The following is a 14539-nucleotide window of genomic DNA, read 5'->3' on the forward strand; positions in this document are numbered from 1 at the left end:
GAATTAAGTCCATATGTTTTTTAGTTAGCCCTAATCCTCAAAAGATGCGTGTATAAATTTGACAGCTCTCGGATCATTAGTTTGTGAATTATAGCATTTTGAGTGAAGCAACTATTGTTATTGTGAAAAAAATGGATAGAAAGGAATTTCGCGTGTTGACAAAATATTGCTTTTTGAAGGGAAAAATACAGTTGAAGCAAAAACTTGGCTTGATGCCGAGTTTCCGGACACTGCCCCAGGAAAATCAACCATCAAAGATTGGTATGTTAAGTTTAGACGTGGTGAAATGAGCACCGAAGACGGTAAACGCAGTGGACGCCTAAAAGAGGTTGTTACCGACGATAACATTAAAAAAATCCACAAAATGATTTTGAATGACCGTAAATTGAAATTGAATGTGTAGGAATGTTCGTCGGGTCGGTCAGTCGGTCGAAATGTGTGGCTGCCGCTGCGATTATTTGTTAGAACACTCGCTACTATTTTTGGAAGGAATTTGCACGAGAACTGAAAACACTGGTTGAAGAAATACTGCTTATTTCAATGTTAAATGATACATGTGGTCGACGGGAGAATTGAAAGGATATTAGGTTACGTAAGTGGAAGTACGGTAGCGCTGTGGAAGTGGTACTATTACAAGGGGATTGAGAAAAGAAAAGAGAGCGAGAAGTCGTCGTGATGGTCTTTTATAGCCTGGAACTGCATGGTACCAATCGACCGGCGTTGCCAACCTTTATACTTGTTGATGAATTCGTGGTGGCCAAAAGGGTCGTGGCGATCGCTACAAATGAAATAGCAGACACTCTAAAGATATCAACTGAATGTGTATATCATAACATTCACGAATGTTTGGGTATGAGAAAGCTCTGTGCAAAGTGGGTGCCGCGCGAGCTCACTTTTAACCAGAAACAATGACGGGGGTTATGTTATCAGGTGCTTTCATATATTTTTATCAGCGATATCTACTGGTGAAAATGTGAAGTATCAATGTAAACAACTGTTTCCTAACCTAACTGTTCTAAATATCCAAACCTGACTGTCCCAGAAATTTTTGTAATTTGATGATTTGAGTTTTTTATTTAGTATCGTTCAGTTATTAAATGTATACTGAAATAAGGTTATCAACGACGGAAGCAGTACAGCTACTGGACAACACGCGGGAAATCAGAAGATTGAAGCGAACCGAACCACATGAACTTGTAAAGTATATAAGTGTATTCTTAACTTTAGGTTAAATATTATAGTTTAATTTTATTGTAATTTGAGAACTACATACTGATGTATTAATCCCGTACTCGTCTTGTGTATTAATGCACGTACAATAGAACAGTAGTAATAAATTAATTTGTAAATTAAGATTGTCCATTTTGATTTCTCAACGATTGGTGATGACATAATAGTGAATTTGATATCAATAACCAAAAACGACCTGGAGGACCAAAAAAGTTTGAAGAATTGCAAACTCTCAAAAACTTTTTAAACAGCTTAGTAGTTCGTATAAACTCTTGCTGGAAAACGTTTATATTAGTGTTGGGAACTATCGACTGAAATTGACTATCGACTGTTTAGTAATTGGCTACTTTTTACTATCGACTGTTTCTGTCGCTATTCTCGGTCCGACTGATTTTGTTACTATTTACTATAGACTATTTCAGTCGTACTTTTAGTTACTATTTTTGGTTCTACTTGTTTCATTCGACTGATTTTTAACGTTCTGGCTCTGGTCATCTTAGCCACGACCTTGACAAAAATGTACCCAATTTATGCTTACATAGATTTATATATAATATATGTAATTTTATAATTTTTTTGGTAGTTTACTTGTAAACAATATATTGTATATTGATTTTATAGCATTTCGTTACAATATTTTTCAAGATTGTTAATATAATAGGGTAATAAGATTAAAATTGTGAATGATAAATAGTAAAATATTTTTGAGGTAATATTTGGATTACTCTCTCGATTTTTGTTAAAAAATATTTCCGTTCTAAATAGTATTGTAAATATTGTATAAAAAATATTGTATATTAATTTTATAGCATTTTATTATAATATTTGTCAAGATTGTTAATATAATAAGGTAAAAAGATTAAAATTGTGAATGATAAATAGTAAAATACTTTTGAGGTAATATTCGGATTACTGTCTCGATTTTTGTAAAAAAATACTTCCGTTCAATAATAAACAAATCATTTATATTATTTCATTTTTCATTTTTAATTATGTCATGGATTTTTTTTTCTATGATTTGTTATTCTAGTATCTTCTTCTAATATTTATGGTTAATGTACATTTTTAGTTTTCAGGTTTTGTTTAAGTTCTATTGTGTATATTTATTATAGTATATTATTTAAAAATAGCAATTAAGACATTAAAATACAATAAAACATTTGTTGGGTATTATTCCATTTCATAGAAAGATACATTCCCTTTTACGGACCCACAGAACATTCAAATATAAAAGTAATTCTACTTCGTTTAAAATAAAATTATAAATTGCATGTTTTGTATTATTATTATAATAGTATTCAGTAATTATAAAATTAACTGCCTCAAGCAATTATCCTCCGTTTCTTCCTGTTTCACAACTTATACAGCAAAGGATTCGTACATCTTCGTCTGACATCTCGAATTGACAAAACAGTCGACCCGTGCATTTGACTGAGTTTTTTGACAATCGACTGTTTCGAATATTTTGCGATTATCGACTGTTTCGACTGTTTTCAGCCGATAGTTCCCAACGCTAGTTTATGTGGTACGGAAGAGATCCAATAGAAGGGAACATTACCTGGAAATGAAAAATGAGTCTATTACTACAATCCCAAGCAAGGCAAGCCGTGATATAATCCAGGAAAGCCAACCACGTCGATAGTGAAGCAAAATATCCATGGCTATAAAGTCTTGTTACGCATGTGGTGATAGAATGAAACTGTTATTACGGGTGTCCGATATCAGTTAAATACATTGAATGAAATAATGCTACAAAAAAAACAGTAATAGACGCAAAGTCACCTTCTTGCACGACAACATTCGGCCACACGTTGCAAGAGTTGTAAAGGAAATATTAGCAGCTAGAATGGGAAGTTCTTGTGCAGCTAGCAAACTCACTAATGAGTAATTGATCGATTCCAAACCAACATCGTTTTTTCGATAAGCTATCACTCCATTACCACAAAGATAGGAGAAGTTTTGGACAATGGTGGAAACTATTTTGACCAACATGTACTATACCATTTTTTCTTAAAATATGACTTTTAAAATGATAAAATATTCAGAATATATTCAGCAACCTAATAAATTCGATAACTTAAACATTTTATTGTCTCCATTATTATTAGTATCTTACTAAATGTTTTAAAAATGTTTTCGGGCGTTATTTTAAGAATAATATTATTGACTACGAAAATCAAAAACCAAAAAAAATTCTACAAAGGTGTATTGCACACCAGCAATAGCGAGAAAACGATCGTCTTGCCCGGCCACGCGTTTCAAGGCGTGGAAAATACACTATTGCAATTCTAATGGGAAATTCTCGCGCAACCGGCATATTCATCAGACTTGGCGCCTTCTATTTTTCCCCTGTTCTGGTCCATGTTACTAATGGTGAGTACAGAGTTGAACGAAGCGAATGTTCGAGGTCTGCGCGAACACTTGCGCGAAGATTCGGCACGGATTCGGCGAAAATCTCTCCGTTCGCGGTGATCGAAATCAATTCGTGGGCCATTCGGTTCTTCTCCGAAAGTTTCAATATCCAAAATCATTAGAGGGTTTTCATCGTTTGGTTCGAAACCCTGTATTCTTTTGTTTATAACCATACTTTTCACAATGGCATGCCAAAATGAAATGTCTTGTGAATCATTTTTCGGCGGTACGTGTAGTGTTCTTTTCCTCAAAAGCAATGTTTATTGCTGAAATAATATGTACAGTGTAATCGTTTTTAAAAAGTATCAAATTATGTAATTATGGCCTCTAATGCAATAAAGAAAGTTAGAAGAAGGATGAAAATACGAATAATATTCAAATTCAACTCATTTGAAGTTTAAGGTAAGAATATAACATAAAATTTTTAATATTCTATGTATAGATTTGTCGAGATTTCAAACATTTACAATTCTGTAACGATTACAAAATGATCCAAAATCACCAAAAGATATATTCAGTCCTAAGAGAAAAGAATATATATGTGTAAATTTCACTATGAGGTAGACATAATAAAATCTGAAATTAAAAATATTACCCTTATTTGGTGGCACAAAATGTATAAATGGAGTTATCAGGCAATTCATCCATCAATGATAGGGACAAAAATTATATAAACAGGTATGAATTTGTATTTACTGTATGTTTTTATTTTATGTATTTTATATATTTTATTACTATTTTGAAGGTGAAATATTTATTAACTGAGTTTAAATTATTTCAGACACTATGGCTAAGTAGTATGAAAAAATAAAAGCTGACAAGTGCAAGATAATTTGGATGGAAGAGCCACGGTCCTTATAAAAATATTATCTTTTCAAATTATAAAGCAAAAAATAAACTTGCTAACGAGCATATTTGAGACATATCTTGGAAAAAATTAAAGAGTAACACGTTGAAACTAGTGATATATCTGCTGTGTAAAGAATAACATAGGTAAGTGACTCTTTTCTCTAAAACTACTGTGTTTAATGAGTTTTACTTTATATTTTAGGTCGAAGATATAGTTCTTTTTGGAAAGAAGCTAAGAGGCGATTGTTGAGTATAGTGCGTTTAATAGGTGTTATTTTTACATGTTGATGTGTTCGCCACATTTTAAAAGGTTTGCATTTTTCTATGAATTAAATAAAATTATTTGGCAAACATAATATTTTCATGTTGTTAATATTTTATACGAGTTTATTATTAAATATATTTTCTTTCACCAGTTATGAAATATCTATATATACTATCAATAAATGTAATTCCTTTCAATGAAGGATAAGAAAAACAATTCATAATTTCAATACGTTTTTTTTTTGTAATTACCATTTGCAAAATAGAAATCAAAGTTAAATATTATTTCAGATATCATAATAAGATTACTGCAAGTAAAATATAAATATTTTAATTTTACGTGCTTTTTATGATGATTTTATATAATTATATGTATTACTGATAATCATTAATAAATATAAAACACATATTTATCATTCAAATACATCTTTATAGTAATAATTAAATTACAAGGAAAAACAGGGTTATTTTCTCGAACCCAAAACATGTCATTCGAAACTGAAAACAGTCGATAGTCAAAAAAATAGCTAATTACAAAATTACTATTTTCAGTCAAATGCACGGTTCGACTGTTCCATTCGTGATGTCAGACGAAGATGTACGAATTCTTGTCTGTATAAAATGTGAGATAGGAAAGGACGGAGACAAATGCTTGGAGCAATTTTAAATGTCTTTATATTCTCCAATGGTACTATAAGCTAGACAGAGATGTATACATACACGTGATAACCTTAAAAAAGAAAAGGAAAACAAAATTACTAATTTCGTAATTTCTATTATCATGTAATAAATAAAATAAATTTAAAGGAAGTAGGATTACTTTTATACTGAATGTTCTGTGGATGTGTAAAAAGGAATGGAATAATAACACCACATATGTTTTATCGTGTTTTAATATATTAATTGCTATTTTTAAATAACAGCATAATAAATATAAATAGTACAATACAACTTAAATAAACCCTAAAAACTAAAGATTTTCCATAACCATAACTACTAAATAAAATGTAAACGTATACCGAATCATTAAAAAATCTAATCCATGATGAACCTAAAAATGATCGGACAATAACTACCACACCCTTTTTAAATAAAAGTTTTATTTACTTTTGAACGGAAATATTTTTAAATTACTGTGTATTATCATGTTCAACTTTTCTCCCGTGAGGCGATTTCTTCGATCTTTAATTATTTGCCCAGATTTTGAAAAAACTCGTTCCCAGGGGACAGATGTTGCGGGTATAGAGGAATATTTTACTGATAAACTGACATAATTCAGGTAGTTTCATTTTATGGGTTTGCCAATCCAATGTGTTTTCTAAACGCCTCATAAATGGAATTTCCAAATACTGCTACATTTGTAAAGTTGCTGCAGTACTTTGAGTAATTACTTCTTTCATTCTAGCCATTTTTTTATCAAAATATCTCCAGATGCCAATACATTCTTGGTCAGTAGTTTTGTCTTGACTTTCGAGTTATGGAACTATATTTGTATTTTTTGAAGTTAGAATGGAAGATACCTCTTTTGTAATACCTTTTAGTATCGCCACAGCATTATTTGCAATACCAAATTCTGCTTTTTTAAATCTAGGATCTAAAAATGTGGATTTCCCGCATATCGTATTCCTTTCACCATCCACTTGTTAAAATCCTGGATTTGATGGAATGTTGAAGTCCTCTTATTAACCGTATAATTAAAGACATCGTTGGGATATCTTTCTCCAGATAACTCGGTGGTCATTACTTCAATGGGCTTTAAAGGTTGAAAATATTCTGTTAAGATAGTCCATTCGTTAACAAATAAAAACTATGGTGCTCTTCTTAATAGCCAACAAAATAAATTGTTGAATATTAAAGTAGAATTTTCCTATCAGAAAATGTATTTATTACAAATATTTAATATACTTTATTCACCCCTTTACGGTTAATATTTTTAAAAGAAATTTAACAACTGCTACTGTAAAAAAAATTCAAATCTTTTGGATCTATGCAATTTCTGAAACCTTTGGAACCTAATTTTGGTTTTCAAGAATTTAGGAAAAAAGTTTCGGCAAACAAGAGACTTGGAGAAAAATCGTGAAAGTTTATCAAAAAAGTATTACCTACTATGCCAGTCAAAAGTATCTTACTATTTATCGTTTACAATTTAATTTTTTTGCCCTCGAAAACAAGCGTTCCAAAATGCTGCTATATTAATTTACAATATATAGTTATTCACAAGCAAACTACAAAAAAATAGAAAACCACATATATTACATATAAATCTATATAAGCATAAATTTGGTGCATTACTTTAAAGGTCACGGCTAGAACGGAAGGCAAGAACGTTAAAAATCAGTCGAAAGAACTAGTAGAACCGAACGTAGTAACTAAAAGTAAACGACTGAAACAGTCGATAGTAAATAGTAATAAAATCAGTCGGGCCCAAAATAGTGACTGAAAACAGTTACTAGTAAAAACAGTCGAACCAAAAATAGCGACTGAAATAGTCGATAATAAAAAGTAGTTACTGAACAGTCGATAGTCGATTTCAGTCGATTGTTCCCAACACTACTTAAAAACATTTTAATCGAAAGAAGTTGGCACTGTAACGTATTTGGATATTTTGCTCTAGAGGCGACGTACTTTAAGAAGAAACAGCGGAAATTAGCGTTAGCGTTGCCTCCTCGCCAATATACCTTTCGCGAATTCTTCGCCGATATCGATGAACACGTAACCAAATTGTATCACGCCAAATATTATCGAGGAATTCCTCTGTTCGCAAACAAAAATACGTATGGTACAGAAGACGAATCTTTTCTTCGGTTCCGTTCGGTCAGTTCCGGTTTGTCGATCGTGGATCGTCGCGGCCTACTTTAATATTTCTTACGATTGCGAGCGTACGTTGTTTCGACCACAAGAGAAAAATACGTGAATCTAATTCATTATCGCCCGAAAAAAATATGAACCTGTTGATATTTCCCGAAATATTTCTTGATGTTCCAAATCAATATAGAACTAATATACGTATAAATCATACAGATACGATCAAAATAAAATGATGGGGCCAAAAAATTATGTTTTATCATTGTCATTTTAGTGCAACTCGTTCAATTGTTTAGAAAATATATCTAAATGAATATATCGATAGAGATATATGTTTCCTAGGAAGTTGACAACTATCGCCAGCAACTTCAGGTGCTTTCGAACGTTACTGGCGAAAGAAGGAAAAATCGAGGATGAGGTTCGGACCTTCTCTACGCGATGTAGGTATCGACGAATCGTGGGCGCACCGGGCTGCGAGCAACAGCAACAGCAGCAGCAGTGGCGGACCAACGTCTGCAGCTAAAATTAGATACTGATGTCGACTAAAAGCCCGTACCCAGCTGAACCAAAAGTGCAAGGACACACGCAAATATCATCGACGGCAAAGATTCCGTACCAACGATCGAGAATCGGCGTGCAGAGGTTTGTTAGATTCAAAAAAATGATCGTTTTTATGAATGAATGAACTAATTTCAGGTTGGAAAAAAAAGGTGCTGGTTACAAGGAACCAGGTTCTTGTTTCCGTCGGCGTAAATTATCAGCCATGTTAGATCATCGACAAAACACATTCGTATCACGTTCAAATTAACGGAATACATTTTAATAATAAATTGGAAACAGGGATGACTTGATGGTCATTGTTAAAAGTTATATATTTGTACGAGCGTCACTATTTATATTTTGGGAATTAAAAAAACAAAATAGTAAAGCTGCGAATAGATTTTTATTGTTTTTCAAAGTACTCGCCACGATGATTGATAAACTTTTTCATACGCTTAAACCAATTTTCAAAGCATTGATCCCATTCCGAATGAGGTATCTACAAAATATGATTTTTGAACGCGTCAATAGCTACTTCGGGCGATGAAAATCGTTGACCACGCAGTTTATTCTTCACGAATGGGAACAAAAAGAAGTCATTGGGTGCCAAATCAGGGGTGTACGGCGGACAGTCTCTTGTTTGAGCCGATGTGTGAGAGCTCGCATCTCTTGTTTGTTTTCCTTAGTTTGCCGAAGGCTTCTGGCAAACAAATGATTGTGTACCACTCACAATTTACTGATCTACGATCCCCTGGAGGCACTGTTGCAATATGACCAGTTGTCCCGAAGAAACAGGCCACCATTATCTTTAAAGTGCTTCATGTGCGAACAACTTTTGTTGGATATGGTTCATCTTGGAACACCCATACAGTCGAGTGCTGCTTACATTCGGGCTCATACGAATATATCCATGATTCGTCACCTGTCACGATTTTATAAACGTCTTTCGAAGCACCGCATTTGAATTTCTTAAGTATTTCTTTGCACAAATCGACACGAGCCTTTTTTTGAACCATTGTCAAATTGCGTGGGATCCAACGCGAACATGACTTTCGCACAGTTATGTTTTCATGTAAATCACATATATGCTGGTGGTACTAATGCTTAGGGATGCCTCAATTTCACAGTAGATGACATGACGATCTTGCTTAATCATTTCGTACACAGCATCGATGTTTTCTGGCACAGTAGCTGATTTTGGACAATATTCACGAAACTCGTCGGACAGCGAACTACAACCACGATTGAATTCACTAAACCAGTAATACACGGTGGTTTTTAATGGAGCTTTATCGCCAAAAGTCAAATTAAGTTGATTGGTGCACTCTTGTTGTGATAATCCACGTCGAAAATCGTAAAAAATCATTGCACGAAAATGTTCATGATTCAGTTCCATTTTTTGGCCGAGGCGAAACTTTGAACTAAATATAAAATAAACAAATAGCGCCCGTGCGACAAAATGTTCTGAGTACGTATATCGTCAAAAATGTCAAACTTTACGATGGAACCGTCAGATGGACTCACATGACAACAGTGTTGCCAATTCCCGAGATATAAATAGTGACCCTCGTATAGCCAGAAATACAAAATGAAATTTACATGGACAACAAAAATAGACCCATCGATTAAATTTGCTACTTAATGAAAAAGTAACATCACGTCAGATAAAAAATAGATCAGGTCTGGCTCAAAATCAAAGAACCGTACAGGTTAGTCGAAAGATACTCCCAACTAAATTTAAAATAAAAGAGTTGATTTATCAGTCATTTATAATTTATAATTTGGATTTCTGGGGTATAAATAGACTAGTAATCCAAGGCTGGCAAAACAAAATTCCTCGATTAATTACCAATCTTTATAAAAAAGTAGTAATGGTTAATAATATTTGACGAATAAATGTATAATCGTCAATATGTGAATAGTGTTATTGATAATGATTTGTTTTAGTCGATTTAGCCGACTACTCAATTGAAGATCTTTCTCATTCACGTGCATAGTGGTTGATCCACGTTACATCCAATATCACAGATCGATATAAAAGATCACTTTTATTTGGCTTGAAGGTTTGCAAAAAGCGCCACGGATCGTCAACTCTTTATTATATTTTAGTAAACGCCAAGAAAATTCGACCAAAATGGATTATGATTGGCTTAAAATGAGCATGCGCATTTCGTTAACTTTGTTCGTCAACGAAGTTAACTGTTGTATTGTCAACAACTGAAGTCATATCTCTTTAAAAGAAAATTTAGAGGCCCGCATGAAGAGGAATTCCCAACACTTAAACCTATTTCGATTTCGGTTGGAGTTCCTCAGAGTAGTGTATTGGGACCACTCCTACATCTGCTCTACATTGCTCAACAACAAAAGAATTACTTGGAACTAAACTACGTACTTGAAACATTTACCGACAACACAGTTATCATGACAAAAGATATATATCTGCCTAATGCTGTAGAAAAAGTACAAGTGGAAGTCAATAAGATGTAAAAATGGACTAGAGACTGGAAAATATAACTTAATAGCTCCAAATCTGTCCATGTTAATGTTACGTTGAGGCTAAATGACAAAAACCTAATTATTTTACTTGGCGGATACCCGATTCCTCAAGTAGAATCAACTAAATACCTCAGCATTTATCTCGACGGCAGATAAAATTTTAAAAAAGCATGTTAACTAATAACTAAAGCAGATCAGACTCAAAATCAGGCAACTATACATGTTAGTTGGAAAATACTCAACTTGACAAAACATCAAAAAGTCCTAATTGGCTTTATGAGTCAATCATAAAGTCAATTAGGACGTATGGGATGCAAACCAACTAGTAATATATAAATATATATAAATATATAAATATATATAAATATATATATATATATATATATATATATATATATATATAAATATATATATATATATATATATATATATATATATATATATATATATATATATATATATATATTTAAACTGCACGATGACCTCGAAATCAAATGAATTTATAAAGTTATCCAAGATTTCGCCTTAAAACATGAAATAAGGTTAATCACTGGAAGCAATACGGCTATTAGACAACACGCAGGAAATCAGAAGATTAAAGCGAACCAAATTACACAAACTTGTATAGTGTAAAGTGTATCCTTAACTTTAGCTTAAGTAGTTTATGTATCAATCCCATACATGCTTCGCTTATGAATTGATGTATATACAACAGAGCAGTAGTAATAAAAGAACTTGTAAATTAATATTGTACTAAGCATATCTAATGTGAGATTTAATTAAGGAAAAAATTCAAGATGGCTACAAAAAGTTAATATAATACCATAACATAATATTCTGGAATATAAAATTTTAACTCGAACAAAAAAAGTATTTGACCGGATATTTTAAGAAACAAGAAACATTAATTATCTAAATAAATTAAACCAAATTAATAACAGTTTTATATTCTCTCATAGATATTTATTCCCATGAGAACATTATTTTGAGTTGATCCAGATTTTTCCACTTATAATATTCAAAGTTGCCATTAAAAATAAAACAGTTAACAACATTCAGCGTTTTATAACGGCGTTAATACATAGTATTTCTTTTAATGATATTCAAAATGATTGATTATGTATTATTTTATATTTGTTTTTGAAAGTATTTTTAATTGCCTTTTGTTAAGCTAAAGTGATATTTTATATCTATAGTCTATTCAAAGTTTCTTTATACATACGTCTTCAAGATGTTTAATGTATTGCCTGTCGCAATTTGTAAACTCGTTTTAAAATCAGACAAATTTCCTTCTCATTTTATTCTAGTTAAAAAGAGACACAATGCTGTCTCATTAATTCGAACACGTAAAGGAATGAGCCTGTCAAAATCGTCCGGTTGTCAGACGTATGCAAAATTCTTGAAAGCAATAGTGATAAGAGGTTATAACCCTCTATAAACTATTGTAGCTGTATAATTAACTGTAGTTTTTAGATGTACTATACTGTTAAAATAGATTATATTTGATGACATTTGTGTTCAATTATTTTATTTAGATTAGAATTTTGTTGTATGCCAAAGACAAATGAAACTAAAACTCAAAGTTGATGCGGCAACATCGCGACATTTTGATGTCACAAATTTACATGACGTATGTACAAAATAACTTTGAACAGGCTATATGTAAGTTTGATTATCATCTGTAAATAGAAGAATTTTATTAAATATGCTTAACTATAATAATTTTACCAGTTTTATAATTAGAGCTAGTAAATATACTGACTTATTTCTGTCTACTTATTCTGACAGTCTTTAAAATAATAAACGTATATTGTCTTGTTTCTACTGCTAAGTCTATTTTTATTTCATTATTTTATTTATTATGTTAAGCCAAAATGAACTAAAACTCAAAGTTGATGTGGCAACATTGCGACATTTTGATGCCATAAATTTATATGACGTGAGTTCACTGTTCTATTGAACGGGCTATATAATCATATAAAATATATTTCATTAAACTTCATATATTAGAGTTGTTAAAACCATATTAGATATTAGATACAAAGAAACACGAAAATAATTTATGGTAAGTTTTACTTTTCCTTTTTAGTTTAAGAAAATGTGTTGCTTAATGTTGTTAACAGCTATTGGAAACTTAAGGTGAGTGCCTTAGATATATAAAACGCTCAAAATATGTACGATGGCCACTGAATTCTAACAAAAACTTCATAAAAGATTGAAAAGTGCACAATGGGTGACAGCAATACTTAATATAAAATTTAAATTTAGATGAAAAAAGGTTTAAAATAATTTTAGTTCTTATATATACGTATTTCAGCAATGCCACATAAAGTTTCATATTCTGATACATACAAGTCATCAACGTAGTAATGCTATTAATCAAAAATATCATATACAAAATATTTAAAAAATTAATAAAATAAATAAAAATAAGCCGATATTGATCACTATCCAATATTTCCATCATGGGTGCTGCCAAATACCGTTTAGAGCACTTAAATAATCTTTGGATATCGAAAAATATTATGTTATCATGAGCTAAAAACAAAACGAACAAATCCTGTCACCCATTCATCAAGAACCACGAGGAAACGGCAATAAAATTAACATTTCTGACGATTTACTACCATTAATTACGAATTAAATTAACTAATTTGAATTTTCTGAAATTAAGTAGTAGCATTATATCTTGTTAATTGAATATTTCAAATTTTTGGAACGTTTTCGTATATTATAAACCACATATATAGGTCCTTATATCATGAATAACAAACTTCAATTAATATGTTTTCAGTGATGTCAAACCAATTCGATTTTTTTGTTAATTTTCATTTAACTCCTTTCACTCGCCTGATGACACCGTGCATCACCTATTACAGGACAATGAATATCATATGTTAAGATACAAGGACTTATTAGGACAATAAAAAAAAGATTTTCGCAAATATGTATAAATATATAAACATAAATATTATTTTAATATTATTTACGAAATCGTTAAAAACAACTTAAAAAATAAATCAAAAATATTATAAAGTCATCCAAATTAAAACGGTATAATTTGAAAGATTTTCGCAAGCCGAGATCGCTATGGTGCAAAAAAAAACCGTTAAAAACACTTGAAGATCGCCGCGATCGAAAAAAAAAACAACTAAATGCTCCCCTTACCTGTCGATGAAAATGTTATATTTTGTATCCAGTGCAGTTCAAGTCCAAGTCCGATCACTTATATCACACGCAGTCAATCATCCAATCAAGGGCAGCCCGTCACACATAACTCCGTCTCCACTGACCCACTGAAGAACCCGACTGGGCTTGATTGAACCGCAGAAAGAAGAAGAAGAGAACCGAACGAAAAAACTGCCGGATCGCCGTTACCAAGATGAAGAGGAGAAAAAGCAGCAACGGTCACCAAGAACTGCTTTCTCGAGCTCAAGTCGGTGCTGACTGACTGACTAAACCAACGGCCCGACGCCTACAGCATGTGCCTCGCGCTCACTTGTTTTCGGGCGGGAGCAGGTGAGCAACGGCCTGCTGAGATCGGGCGGCGCGCTCAGTTTTGTTTTGTTTTTTTTTGTTTCGTTCTTTTTTGGGGGAGCCGCGTCGTCCGATTCGGATGCTACAGGGTGAATATCACCTGAGTTGGTACCAGTTTTAACGCCTACTTATTATTTAACAACTTACACTTTATGTCTGAGAGTTATATACTTTACAATACAATTATGATAATGGACATAATAAAACAAAACTAAACGTCAAATATGTCAATTTTGTCAAAAAAAGTTATTATTAGATGTCATTAAGCAATTTGAGGTTAGCTGTCACACAAGATAATATTGGCAAATATTTTTGGCCTGTAATTGTTTACGAAATTTCTTGTATTACATAATAGAAAATAAATTTATATTATTTTATATAGACATGAAACATGTATGTAGCCATG

At 32.0% G+C, this 14539-nt stretch overlaps 1 protein-coding gene across 1 annotated transcript in view; it reads right to left on the reverse strand.

The window, feature by feature from the left end:
* The window catches only part of LOC143195016 (uncharacterized), a 164862-nt gene extending 150817 nt beyond the window's left edge, over window positions 1–14045 (reverse strand). Inside the window, exon 1 of the mRNA XM_076401848.1 lies at window positions 13765–14045. The gene's annotated coding sequence lies outside the window, so the exon portion shown is untranslated. The remainder of the gene's footprint in view (window positions 1–13764) is intronic.
* Window positions 14046–14539: the final 494 nt, after the last annotated feature.

The sequence above is a fragment of the Rhynchophorus ferrugineus genome, unplaced genomic scaffold (genome assembly GCF_030347505.1).
Source record: "Rhynchophorus ferrugineus isolate W39M unplaced genomic scaffold, kcgeb_rfMv2 rfM4, whole genome shotgun sequence".
In the NCBI taxonomy this organism is placed as follows: domain Eukaryota; kingdom Metazoa; phylum Arthropoda; class Insecta; order Coleoptera; family Curculionidae; genus Rhynchophorus; species Rhynchophorus ferrugineus.